At 41.9% G+C, this 14,653-nt stretch overlaps 1 long non-coding RNA gene across 1 annotated transcript in view; it reads right to left on the bottom strand.

Moving 5' to 3' along the window:
• Window positions 6,496-14,653, bottom strand: part of LOC102157952 — a 46,384-nt gene continuing 38,226 nt past the window's right edge. The window contains exon 3 of the long non-coding RNA XR_001298223.2: window positions 6,496-8,857. This is a non-coding gene — a long non-coding RNA (uncharacterized LOC102157952). The remainder of the gene's footprint in view (window positions 8,858-14,653) is intronic.

Raw genomic sequence — 14,653 nt, 5'->3', positions numbered from 1 at the left:
TAATACTGGAGAGCGCCTGCACAGTTGCTTCTGCTGCTAGAGTTAGACTTTGGGGCTCTGATACAGATCGATAAACAAATTCACATGCTGATAACTAATTTTTTTGTCTTTTTGTCTTTTTAGGGCCACACCCGCGGCACATGGAGGTTCCCAGGCTGGGAGTCAAATCGGAGCTACAGCTGCCAGCATAAATCACAGCCCACAACCCAGGATCTGAGCCTCGTCTGCCACCTTCACCACAGTTCACGGCAATTGCTGGATCCTTAACCCACTGAGAAAGGCCAGGCATTGAACCTGCATCCTCATGGATACTAGTCGTGTTTGTTAACCACTGAGCCACAACGGGAACTCCATCGTGGCTTGTATCACAGATTGGTACTGTTGATGCAAAAGAACCTCAGATGTGTAACTGCAATCATTCCTGGTCCATAAGAAATTTTCAAATGGCATATTAAGCAATTGCCATAGACTATGTTCTCCCAAAATTCGTATGTTAGAGTCTAATCCCCAATATATAGTATTTGGAAGTGGGGCCTTTGGGAGGTGATTAGGTGGTGAGAGTGGAACCCTCATGAATAGATCTGGTGCCATTATAAAAAAAGACCCCAGAGAGCTTTCCTGCCCTCTTCTACCATGCAAAGAGACAGTGAAAAGCTCAGCGCCTATTAATCAGGAAGCAGGTCTTCACCAGATACCAAATCTGCCAGCACCACAATCTTGGACCTCCCAGCCTTCAATAAATTTCTACTGTTTATAAGCCACCCACATATGGTATTTCTGTTAAAGTGGCCCAAATGTACTAAGGCAAACATTGTCAACGTGGCAAATGGCATGGAACTTCCCTAATGACTTAATCGATCCATCCTTCCACTCATCCACCACTCACCCTGTTGATTCTACTTCTGAAATAATCTCTTGAATCACCAACTTCTCTCTTCACCACTACCACCCTTGACCATCTCTGTCTTGACCACTCCAACTCTCTCCTAGCTGGATTCTCATTTCTACTCTAGCCCCCCAGATAGTTAGGATGTCATCAGCAGGAAAAAAAAAAAAATAGAGATCCCAAGTCACACTGGTTTAAAAGAGATCTCACTTAGAAAGAAGGCCAACAAGAGGGCACATTTGGGAGCTAGTTCACTCCGGCTCATCACTGTCACTGGAGACCCAGGTTCTTTCCATCCTTTAGCTCATCCATGCCTAGTTTATTGGCTTCCCTCTCGGGCTGCCAATCTCATGAGTGAGTGATGACTGCAAAAGCAGAAAGGTATTGTCTTCCCAGTGCATTCCTACAAATGAGGATGCCTCTCCCAGAAGTCTCCCGTGATAAGCCTCCCCTCAAAGTTCAATGGCCGGGTCTGGTTCACATGCCTGCTATGGAACCAATAGACAAAGAGAATGGACCATCATATTGACTTGGGCCAATCAGAATTTATTCTCCAAGGCAGGAATATATAATCCCATTTTCCTGAGTCACCTTGAATAGACAGACAGCAGACCGTATTATAATTCTGCCTATAAGGGGTAAGGGAGGAAAAGATATTGGACGGGCAACCCAAGGTATCGGCAAGGCCTTCTACCTCAAATCTCTTTTCTGTAGAGCAGCTGGACTGGCCTTCCCAAATTGCATTTCCAGTTATGTTCCTCCTCTGCTTAAAGATTCAGCATTTTCCCAAAATGCTGGGAATGTAATCCAAAATGTTATTTGGGTTTACAAGGCTCTGCCAGTTCTGGACCCTGCCATTCCCATTGTCTTTAACCCACCCTTCTGGCTTCCTCTCCATCTAAGGGCTTGTGTGTGTGCCTGCATGTATCAGTCAGGATTCTTCAAAGAAAAAGAACCAATAGGATATGAAAGATTTATTTCAAGAAACTGGCTCATGCCATTGTAGAGACTGGCAAGTTCAAAATTTGTAGGGCAGGCCAACAGGCTGGAAAGTCAGGCAGGACTTGATGCTGTAGTCTCGAATTGCATCTCTGAGAAATGCAGTTTTTGCTCTTATGGCCTTTAAACCCACTGAATGAGACCCACCCACTTTATCTCCTTTACATAAAGTTAACTGATTATGGATTTTTTTTTTTATGCCCACACCCTCGGCATATGGAAGTTCCTAGGCTAGGGGTCAAATCAGAGCTGTAGCTGCTGGCCTATACCACAGCGACAGCCATGTCAAATCCGAGCCGCATCTGTGACCTACACCACAGCTCATGGCAACGCCAGATCCTTAACCCACTGAGCGAGGCCAGGAATCAAATCTGCATCCTCGTGGATACCAGTCAGATTCGTTTCCACTGAGCCACGGATGGGAACTCCGGTTTACAGATGTTAACCACATCTCCAAAATACCTTCTCAACAATACCTAGATCAGTGTTTGATGAAGTAACTGGGCAGCATACCCAACTGACACACAAAACTAACCATCACAAGGACCATTCTTTTCTTTCCATCTCTAGTTAGAACATGCCCAATCCTCATCTAGACCTCAGTGTTCCCGGGAAAGCTTCTGCGAGGGTCTCCTTCCCCAACTGGAATAAGGGCCCCTCCTCAATGGCTCCAAGTGAATTATCTCTAACAGAGAACTAACATCATACGACTTTGTAATAATTTTTTTGCCAACGAGAATATAAGCCCAAAGAGCAAAACCTGTGCTTGGATCATTGTTATGTCCCATCGGCCAGCACAGAACTTCCACACAGCAGGCACTCAAAAAATAGATGCAGAATGTTGCCTGGGGGATGGATCAGCAATGGGATCCTGCTGTGTAGCACTGGGAACTTTGTCTAGTCACTGATGATGGAACACGTGATGTGCAAAAAAAGAATGTATACATGTATGTGTAACTGGGTCACCCTGCTTGCTGTACAGCAGAAAAATATACATCTATAAGTAAATGATAAAAAAAAAAGTTACCAAGTGAGGAGTTACCTGGTGGCTCAGTGGGTTAAGGACCTGATGTTGTCACTGCTTTGACTCAGGGCACTGCTGTGGTGCGGGTCTAAGCTCTGGCTGGGGATCCGCATGCTGTGGGTGTGGCCACAAAAATGACCAAGAGAATGCATCTGGTCCAACTCCATTTTATGGTTGAAATACTAGGTTTAGAGGTGCTAAATCCCTTCCTTATGATGACCCACAAATCAGAAGCAGAGCTGGATTAGAACTCGTACCTATACCTTCTGGTTCCTCTCAGTTTCGTGACTCCTCTTTGGACAGGAAGATTAAGATCTACCAAATGTGAAGAGGTTTGGGGGCGGGTATTCATCTATTTTGTATTAAAAAAGAGAAGCACCATTCAGGAGCTCCCGTCATGGCTCAGTGGTTAACAAACCTGACCAGTATCCATGAGGATGGGGGTTCGACCCCTGGCCTCGATCAGTGGGTTAAAGATCTGGCATTGCAGTGAGCCGTGGTGTAGGTTGCAGACACGGCTCAGATCCCACAGCTGCAGCTCTGATTCGACCCCTAACCTGGGAACCTCCATACGCTGTGGGTGTAGCCCTAAAAGACAAAAAAAAAAAAAAAAGAGAGAGAGAGAGAGAGAAGCACATTCAGGTTCTTGCAGTTGGGTTTTTTTAAGTATACACCTGATGATAGGAAGTCCGTGTGACCTGAACTGTCATCCAGCTGAACTTGAGAGAAACCTCATCAGGAACTAAGCTTCTCCCTTACCCCTCAGCAGCAAGGAGTCCCCAGCTCCCTGCCATTCTGCTGGCTCTGCTCTGCCCCATCTCTTCTGCTCCCCTCCTGCTGCTTCTCAGCAACAACTTCCCATCTGTTCACAACTTCCTGACTTTGGCAGCTGTTTATGGGTAACATGGGCTCACTTAAGCCTTCTCTTGGCAAGTTTTCAGAGTGGAATAGAACATCCCAGAGGCTGTGGGGGAGACCCTCCCACCCCACCCCACCCCTGCCGGGCGACTAAGAATGAGGCAGGTTCCCTGACTGATGTGTCCAATACAGCAGAAAAAGGACAGCCAGAGTTTTGGATCGTAATCCAAAGTATTATCTCATGGCAAAGTACAGTAAGTAGTATTTTAAAGATACTCAGGCTCCCTCATTGCTGGCATATGGTGGCTCTAGATTTTCCTTTTCAGGTTAAGAGGCTGGGAGTGAAACATGCTCAGGTCAGTGTGAAAAAAACGGGACAAAAAGTGTCAAATGGAAAGGAGTAAAATAACCCCAAGATTATAACATTATTTGACTTGAACAATAACAAGTGAATTTAAATGAAGCTAGATCTCAAAGTGATTTCTATGAAAATCACTGAGTTTTAGTTTCTTTCTTTCACTAGGAGTTTAATCTAATCTGGTCAAGTAGAAGAAAATAACTCAATGTTCTGAAAATAAATTTCCCAGAGGAGGCCATTAAGGCAGCCCTTTTGTTTCCTGTCATACTCAGAATCAGTTACAAGGACAAACTCTATTTGTTTGGGTACATTAATTTTGCTCAATGGCCTTTCTATAAAATGAGCATCAAATTGATGGGACTGGACCTCAGCAAAGAAGAAGTTCCAATTTTCTCTGGATGGATTGTCCTGGACGTGCAGTGGAAAATTATTATTAATAGCGATTCATGTTTACTATCCAGCGAGCGCCAAAGAAAGAGTTAGAAACACAGCTACATCCAACTGAGCACTGAACATCATAGGACAAGTTATGAGGGAGTGATGACCCCAATATTTGCCTCCCATGTGGCTAGTCTATTTGGACCACATTTGATGGCTTGGACCAGAGGTATTCGCTGAATGTGCCTTGGTTTAGGAACTTCAGGGAAGCAAAATAGGTTTTCGACATGATCTAGTCATTTGAGTTGATTTCCTGCAGGTACCACAGAGAGCTTATGCCCTGGATGCATCCATATGTTTGTTTCAATCATTCAACTGGGCACGTGGAGGAGGCTGAACAGACATGCTCCCTTCCCTCATGGAGTTGATATTCTAGTGATAAAATCTGGTTCCTAACGTCTCCCTGATTCCAACTTAGCCTTCAAAGACCAAACCAAAGCAGAGGCATATGGTGGCTCCAGATTTTCCTTTTCAGGTTAAGGAGTTGGGGGTAAAGCATGCTGAAAGAGGGTGTGAAAAAGGAAACGCAAAGAAGTAAAACAGCTTCATGTTCCTGGGGCTGGTTCAGAACCCGGCTAGTCCCTGTGATTTGTGGGGTGTGGAGAGTTGCCCATTTCTCATAAATGTATATGCCTTTGTCATTTGCATTCTCTGTGCTAAGCTCATTCCCAAGTTCATTTCTCTTTCTCTTCTGTGGAAGTAAGTGAAGGCCAACCATATAAGAGGCAAGGTGTCTTTATTTATAGACTGCTATAACAAGGGAGTCAGCCACCATTAGTGCCTTTTGGCAGAGACTGAAAGGCTGGCAGAGGAATGGGAAATTTTTACGGTAAAACAAGGGAGGCTTCAGGCGTGCCCCGGTTGGAGGCTGTTGGCTTGGGGAAGCTGAGGCAAGCTCATGAGAAGCAAGACATCCCATGTGGTTGGTTAGGGGCACATATTGGGCTATCTCTGGTTGGTCCTAAGTTCAAAGTGGGGACAAAAATTAGGGAAGCTCAGAGATTAATAAAGTCTTAACTGTTTGGGGCCAGTTGCTATAGAGATTATTGTTTGGCTTCCTGGACCAGTTGATAGAAATAGTGGTCTGACTTATAGATAGAATATTGGCTGCCTGGGTTGGTGACTATAAATAATAGATTGGTTTTCCAAACTGGTTGCTGCAAGTTGTGGTCTCTGTTTTTTGTTTGTTTGTTTTTGTTTTTTGTTTCTTTGGCTATACCTGCAGCTTGTGGAGGGTCCTAGGCCAGGGGTTGAACCCATGCCTCAGGAGCAATCCCGGCCATAGCAGTGACAGTGTCAGATCCTTAACCTGCTGTACCACAAGAGAACTCTGTTTTTATGTATGATCTGACCAGTGTCTGTTTCTATATTAAATCTCTTATTTATAAGGTTGCTTTATCTATTTCAAGTTTTAAGTCCTTCATCATATACATATATCTTAACTATTCATCAATTCTGCAGACTTCATGTTACATTTTCAAAAAACTTTTATTACAAAAATAATACATGTTCATTGAATAAAACGTTTTAAAATAGAAGAGATAAGGAAAAGGAAAAATAACTTTATAAACTCCCACCAACCATGTCCCTACTGACAATTTTTTTTTTCTTGGTCATGCCTGAGGCATATGGAATTGCCCAGGCCAGGGATCGAACCTGAGCCATAGCAGCAACATAAGCTGCTGCAGTGACAATGCCAGATTCTTTTTTTTTTTTTTTTTTTTTTTTTTTTTTTTTTTTTTTTTTTGCTTTTTAGGGGCTGCACCCGAGGCATATGGAAGTTACCAGGCTGGGGGTGAATTGGAGCTATAGCTGCTGGCCCACAGCAACACATGATGTGAGCCATGTCTGTGACTTACGCCACAGCTCACGGCAGTGCTGGATCCTTCACTGAGTGAGGCCAGGGATTGAACCCACAACCTCATGGTTCTTAGTCAGATTTGTTTCCCCTGCACCACGACAGGAATTCCTGACAATGCCAGGTTCTTAACCTACTGCACCATAAGGGGACTCCCCAACTCACAATTTTCTGTATGTTCTTTCTATGCATATACAGCACATCAATATAATCCTATAGCACCTGCTGCATGTGGAAGTTCCCAGGCCAGGGGCTGAATCTGTGCCTCAGTTTCGACCTGCACCACAGCTGTAGCAACACCAGATCCTTAACCCTCTTATAAAGAGTAATTGGTGTGCGTTTCTCCTAGTGGAGATTTGTAAAGATGGGGAGTATTTCTTACGCAATCCTCACTCCCCAAACCTTGCATAGTGCACTGAACATGGTGGCACATTCAATAAGTATTAATTGAATATTTTATACTGAACCACAGGAAGTTGCTTTTCTTAGAAGTCAAAAATGATCAAACAATGGCAACTTCATGTTGTTCAACCTAGTGGATGGATAGATGAATGGATGGATGGATGATGGGGTGAATGAATGGACAGAGAGACGATGGATGATTATAATGCTTTTTACCATAGGCGGTGCTCTTCCACATACCTGGTGATTTTAGCGATCAAAATTCTAGATCAAAGTATTGTGACCTCTTAAAGAAGATGGGGAAAATTCTGACTTCTATTCTCAATTTGGTTATTTTTTCCATTTGTTTATGACTGTTATTTAGCCAATTACCAAATGGTGGTGTCAATTCTTTTCATCCACAGATGCATTCAACTTTTTTATAAGACTGCAATCTCCCTGTCAAGAGTAGATGGATCATTTTCATTTTTCAATTATTTGAACTTCAGTTTAGGACTTTGGTTAATGATTCTGCAAGACATTGATTAGAGAGGTCTTTTCCTTTCCTGATTTAAAGCATTTATGTTATCTTCTCTCCAGCTCTCTTTTATTTGTATCTAGTAATTGTGGATCTAAATATATGACTGTGGTGATCAGTCACAGACTATATTATGTGAATTTTTCAGGAAGCAAAATCTTTTTTATTTTAAAAAAATCATTTCAGAAGGTTGTCATTAATCAGGCTAAGGATTTTGGAAGTAAGTCTTAAATAAAATGAATTGTTTTCAATAAAACACTATAATAGCAAATCACGGCTGCCAAATCCTATTCAATATCCCTCCTATTATAATATCTTTGTATAATTTCTAGAGAAGAGTTGCCACATAAATTATCTCTAAGAGCCTGTCCTTACGGCTTGGTCTCTAAATACCACAGAAGTTGGTAGTTTAGTATGATGTTTGATAAAAACACATAGTTGGCTGTCCTGAGTTCTCTTGCCTTCCAGTTCTGTCCCGAATAAATTCTGTTACTTCGGGCACATTACCTGCCCTCATAGAGTCTCAGTTTCCTCCTCTGTAAAACGGTGCTATAGACTGAATGTTTTGTCCCCAACTCCCAAATATATATATATTAAATCTTAATGACTAATGTGACAATATTAGGGGGTGGGGCCTTTGGGAGGTGATCAGGTCATGAGGGTAGAGCCCTCACAAATGGGATTAGTGCCCTTATAAATGATACCCCCGAGAGCCCTCTCGAGGCAGAGTAATGAATGAATGATGATTTAGGTAGGTAGTGTGGGAACCTGGGCTTCGATGTATTCTTTTCTATAGTTGCTGATTAATATCTTGATGCATTCTTTGGTATAGCTGTGGATTAATGTCTATGATTTGGGCGTTCCAGGAAATAACATTCACAGGCCTTGTTGTTAATAGAAAATATATCTGCTTTACGTGTGGGTGGATGTTAACCTCTAACTCACCCCTTGACTGATGGGGAAGGATTGAGAGGAAAGGCGACTTGCAGTCTAGGGGAAAGAACAAAGTAGCCATAAAACTTAGGGGGCATATTCATCTCTAAGACCCCTATTGGATAAGGCTGGCTATAGGGAGCTGGACAAGGCCAATCAGAAACAGGAACAATGTCTAGACCCCACGTTGGTACCCGCATCCTTAAGAAATAAAAACCTCCGTAGAACAATGTAAAGGGAGACTCTTCCTCCCCCTCCCAGTCTGTGCTGGGAGCTGTTTGCTCTCCTGTAATAAAGACTTGGCTTGCTTGGCCTCCCGTGTGTTCTCGAAGTTCATTCTTCGGCTCGGTGAACAAGAACCCAGATTCTGGTAACATCTTTCCGGTAACAGCCTCACCTTGTCTGCCATGTGAGGTTACAGGGAGATGAGTGCCATCCACGAACCAGGAAGTGAGCCTTCACCAGACACTGAACATACCAGCCCCTTGATCTTGGACTTCCCAGCCTCCAGAACTGTGACAAATAGATGATTGTTTTTATAAGCCACCCAGTCTCTGGCGTTTTGTTAGAGCAGTCTGAAAGGACTAAGACAAACGGGGGTAATGTTATCTTGGAGGATACAGTCATTCATTCTTTCAGTCAATACACACTTACTCATGTGTCCAGGCCCTGCTCTCAGCAGTGCTATTGGGTGGCACAACTCCATGTAAAATATGTTCGAACAATACAGGCAGCCCTTCGAATGGGACGGAACTGAATCCTCACATTCAACCAACCATGGGTCGAAAATATTTGGGGAAAAAAATCCATAAAGTTCCCCAAAGCACTTGAATTTGCTGCACACTGGCAACTATTTACATAGTACTTACATGATTATTAGGTATTATAAGTAATCCAGAGATGATTTAAAGTATACGGGAGGGAGTTCCCTTCGTGGCTCAGTGGTTAACGAACTTGACCAGCATCCATGAGGCTGCAAGTTCAATCCCTGGCCTCGCTTCGTGAGTTAAGGATCCGGCGTTGCTATGGCTGTGGTGTAGGCTGGTGGCTACAGCTCTGATTGGACCCCTAGCCTGGGAACTCCAAATGCCTCAAGTGTGGCCTAAAAAGACCAAAAAAAGAAAAAAAGTATATGGGAGGATGTGCTTAGATTAAATGCAAATACCACACCATTTTATATACAGGACTTGAGCATTCTTGGATTTTGTTATCTGTGTGAGTCCTGGAATCAATCTCGCTTGCGTACCAAGGGACCACTGTGTATTCACTTTGCTTTCTAAGTGCTGGGGATGCTGTGGGAGAGGAGGAAGGCGAGGCTTCTTTTGAATCTTCTGTTCTAGTGCAATATTACTGGCAACTCGAAGATAGAAGCCAGTTCTTGAAGCCAGCATGTCGTAGTTGGGGAAGGTATCTGGGTTCAGCTCTGCTATTAATTGACCTTGGGAAACTTCTGAACTTTTCTTCTCAATTCCCACCTGGGCAAAATGTAAATAATAGCGTTTGCCTCACCGAACCTCCCAGAACTGTCTAGACAGTTACATCTGTTAGCACTTTACATACATTATCTTAATTCAGTGAGATTATCAAATAAGATTATCTCCATGATGACCTTTGTAAATTATAGAGACGAAAGTGGCAATTAAAATTCTTACTTAAAAAACAAAAACCTCAGGTTGGTTTGAAGAAAGCAGTATTTTTCCAGTTTTTTGGTTAGAGAGTTAAACGATCCCAGAGGGGTTTTAGAATTCTTCCCAGCACTTTGCAAGGAGAATTTATCCTCAGAATCTCCCCAAAGCATCACCTCCACTCTGCTTATTAGCATTAACTGGGAAACATCTAAAAAAGATACCCACACCTGGGCCTCACCCCAAACAAATGCTTTCTAATCTCTGGGGGTGGGGCATTACAAACTTCTCTCAGGCTACTCTAAAGTGCTGCCTGGGCTGTGAAACACAGCCCCAAGGAACTGCTTTTCTAATCTAACACCTGTGGTTTTGCCAGAAAAAACTTCTAGGCATTATAATTGTTCTGGGTGGGTGGTGGTGGTTTGCCCAGCCTCCCTCCCATCTTCTAGAAGGTGGCACCTGCACAGAATTTGAGTGCATGGGCAGTAGGTTAGAGGATCTGCCCTTTGACTTTACAAATGGCATTTCCAGCATTTAATATGTTTTATCATAGTAATGAAATCACTTTTGTAATTGAATGGCTTCAAAGATTACAGAGTGCTTTCAAATAAATACATCATCTCATTGAAATAAGTTTAATTTTTTCAGGAATAATTTCTTCAGAAACATATACTCATCATAGGAAACTTTAAAAAGTATAAAAAGGAGTTCCTGTTGTGGCTCAATGGGTTAAGGAGCAGACATTTTCTCTGCAAGGATGAGGGTTTGATCCCTGGCTTTGCTCCTTGGGTTAAGGATCCAGCGTTGCGACAAGATGCTGTGGAGGTCACAGATGCAGCTCGGATCTGGTGTTGCTGTGGGCTGCAGCTGGAGCTCCATTTCAACCCCTGGCCTGGGAACTTCCATATTCTGCAGATGTGGCCATTAAAAAAAAGTATAGAAAGGTGAAAGAGGACATTTTAAAAAATCATCTAAATCCTATTATCCAAAGACAATTACTGTTAGTATTTTACAAATTTCTTTCCAGTTTTTTTGTTTGTTTTGGGTTTTTTGTTTGTTTGTTTTGGTCTTTTTAGGGCCACATCTGCAGCATATGGAGGTTCCCAGGCTATGGGTCGAAACGGAGCCCTTGCCACAGTCACAGCAACAACGGATCTGAGCAACCTATACGGGAGCTTGCAGCAACGCTGGATCTTTTCCCCCACTGAGCAAGGCCAGGGATCAAACCTGCATCCTTATGGATAACAGTTGGGTTCTTAACCTGCTGAGCCACAATGGGAACTCCCTAGTTGTTTTCAATGAATTAAAATTTTGTCAGAAAATGCAACTTCATTGTAAAACAAATCAAATGCAGAGTTTATAAAGCAAAAATTAAAAGTTCCTATCTTCTCCCTCACCCTCCACTCATCCTAATGCCTACACCCACCTTGCCAAATCACTTTCTTCAGAGGCAGACATTGTTAATGTTCTTTACATGCAAACACTCTCAGGCTTTTGCCTCTATAGGCATAAGTTTAAAATTTTTTTTTCATGGTTGTATTCTTACAGTAAATGCAATTTTTATTCCATTTTACTCCATTGAACATTATATCATAAGCTTTCTTGAGCATAATTTTTAATGGCTGCATAATATTTTATTGAATATGTGCATTATAATTTGGTTAATTATATGCTGTTGAATAATTAGGTTGTTTCCAGCTTTTCACTGTTACAAATTCTGCAATGACTCTCTTTGTTACATAAAGTTTTTTCTGTTCTACTTAGGCAGTTTCTATTTAAAAAAAAAAAAAAAATCCACACTCTGGAAGAGTATTCCTGAGTCACAGTGATAATTCTTTTCATGACCTTGGGAAGTCGGCTATGCAGGTACCTGCCTGTTTTAAAGTAACACAGAGAAAGAGCCATGGGCTTTGGAGTCAGATAAATTGTATTCGCATCTCGGCTTTGCCATGATTAGCTGTGTGACCTTGGAAAGTAACTTAATCTCTCTGAGTCTCATATCTACATGATAGCAATGCCTACTTGATAGTGGGATTAGGAAGGTTCTTTTGGAAGGAACTTAAGGTAATACCTTCCCTAAATAAAGTCACAGTAAAAAAATGTTTCTTATACTTCCTTAAACGTATTTTTTTGCTTTTTTAAAAAAGTGAGGTATAACCTATACAGTAAGGTACATGCGTTTTATTTTATTTTTTTGATTTCGATTTTTTCTATTATAGTTGATGTACATTGTTCCTGTCGATTTCAAGGTGCATACATTTTAAGTGTGCAGCTTGATTTGTCACGTGTATAAATCCACGTAACCATAATGTAGACCGTTTCCCTCGCCTGCCTCCGGAGCGTCTCTCCTGCCCCTGTTCCTCAGCGATCACCGCCCCTCCCTCGAGATAATCACTCATTTCTACTACCATGGATCAGTTTTCCCTGTTCCTGAACTTTATTTAATGGAATCCAATAGGATGTCTTCATGTGGATGTTGTCTTTTGCTCAATATTTTCTCTGTGAGCTTCCTTCATTCTGTTGTGAGTGTTAATAGTTCATTCTTTTGTGTTGCTATACACCAATCCAAAGCATGAAATGTCCAGCATTTATCTGCCCATTCTCCTGTTGATGGACATTTGAGTTGCTTCCAGTTTGGAGCTATTATGAACACTTTTTCACATGTCTATTGTGAACACATAACACGTTTGTATATATACCTAGGGATGGAATTGCCGGATCATAGAGTAGATGAAGGTTTAGCTTTGATAGATATTTCTTTTATCTTTTAGGAAGACAAATCTCGAAAAGTTAAAATCATTTGTTTACTCATTCAATAGATGTTTGTCAAGTACCTCATATGCACTAGGTGGCATTCTAAGTCCTGAGGTATAGGGGCTCTAGGGTTAGTCAAAGGAGAAGTTCAAAGATGACATTAAGGACCACTTTTCCTTTTTACCATCTGTAGAGTGTATCAGAGTATTCAACTTCATCTTCAGGTTTGTGTTCTCATAGTCTCAAGAAGGCTGCCACAGCTCCAGGGTATCGTATCATTACAAGACCTTATCCAGAAACGAAAAGGAGTGGGAAACAGTCCTTCTTGTGCATGTGCTTTTTATGTCCTAATCAGGGAGAAAACGTTCCCCCAGATCCCCAGGAGACTTTCTCTCAGGCCTCACTGACTAGGTTGCATCAAAGCTCATGCTCTAGCAGCCAAGAAGTTTGGGATAAAGTGTATTCAGCATTTTCAACTTCTTTATTGAGATGTTCAACCGGCAAAGAGGAAGAAGGAAACAGTTAGGCAAGGGCAATCAACAGTGTCTGTCACAGCTATTTTATAGCTATTTAAACTTGGAAAAAAGACTTTGCCTCTTTGAGGCTTTCCCATCAGAAAAACGGGGTCACTAACATCTGCTTTAGAAGAATGGGTTAGCTTTAAATGAAATAAAATAGCATATGATGAGGTGGGCACATTATAGATTCCAAATAATTTTTTTTTTTTTTTTTTGTCTTTTTGCTATTTCTTGGGCCGCTCCAGCGGCATATGGAGTTTCCCAGGCTAGGGGTCTAATCGGAGCTGTAGCCACCAGCCTACGCCAGAGCCACAGCAACGCGGGATCTGAGCCGCGTCTGCAACCTACACCACAGCTCACGGCAACGCCGGATCATTAACCCACTGAGCAAGGGCAGGGATCGAACCCGCAACCTCATGGTTCCTAGTCGGATTCGTTAACCACTGCGCCACGACGGGAACTCCCAAATAAATGTTAACGCACTCTCTTTATACTATTCTTATGCCCATGCTATTCGATGTTTGCGGAGATCTCAAGAACTGAAAAAATGACAAAAACAGTTTGAAAAGGCAAAAAGGAGAAACAAGGAGCATGCATTTCCTGTTGTGACATGTCTATGTAATTTATAAATTTTATGGCTAGATAATGGGGACCTGCTGTATAGCATGGGAAGTCTACCCAGTATTCTGTGATGCTCTACATAGGAAAAGAATCTGAAAAAGAAGGGACATGTGCACATGTCGAACTGGATCACTCTGCTGGACAGCAGAAATTATCACAACCTTGTAGATCAACTATACATCAATAAAACTTTAAAAAAATGAAAAAAAATAAATACATGGCTAGAGAAATTGTAGCTTATTATTTTAGGATGCAAAAAAGAATGTGGAAATCTGAATCAGTTACAAGGAGATGTATTGCAGTTAACTAAATTTTGTTGCTTCACAAATACATGAAAAAATACGATCATGTGAAGGATATTGGATACCAAATGGGCTTTATTTTCAACTGTTTGTTTTAATAGCTCATGAAAATATGGTGGTGCTTTTTATGGCTGTAATGAATTTTAGAGATATGAGACTTCACTGCAGCTTTCTAGTACTAAATCTTTTTGGTGGAGATAAGATACTCAATTTGCTGGTGTCTCCATGCATCCTGGTGGCCAATTCCTCCTTCCATTGTTATTCATGCTTTTCTAAAAATTTCAGCCTGTGAGTATGGGTAGAAGGCGTGGAAATTTCAACAGTTGGTGCCTAGGAAATTGATATCATCCTCCATGAGCTTCATTTGCCTTCCTCATGTTTATTCTTTTTTTTTTTTTTTTTTTTTTGTCTTTTTGTCTATTCTAGGGCTATTCTCCTTTCTTAAAGACAGAGCTTTCCCCCTTCCTGCGTAGGGCACATGATGGCTTCTTGGCATTGTAACTTTAAAAAGAGAAAGGATATGTAGGTACATCAAGACTCCTTGACTCCAATAGCAGAGA

This window comes from Sus scrofa, chromosome 8 (genome assembly GCF_000003025.6).
Source record: "Sus scrofa isolate TJ Tabasco breed Duroc chromosome 8, Sscrofa11.1, whole genome shotgun sequence".
Taxonomy (NCBI): domain Eukaryota; kingdom Metazoa; phylum Chordata; class Mammalia; order Artiodactyla; family Suidae; genus Sus; species Sus scrofa.
The sequence above is the reverse complement of the archived record's forward strand: the minus strand, read 5'-3'. Positions and strand labels throughout refer to the sequence as shown.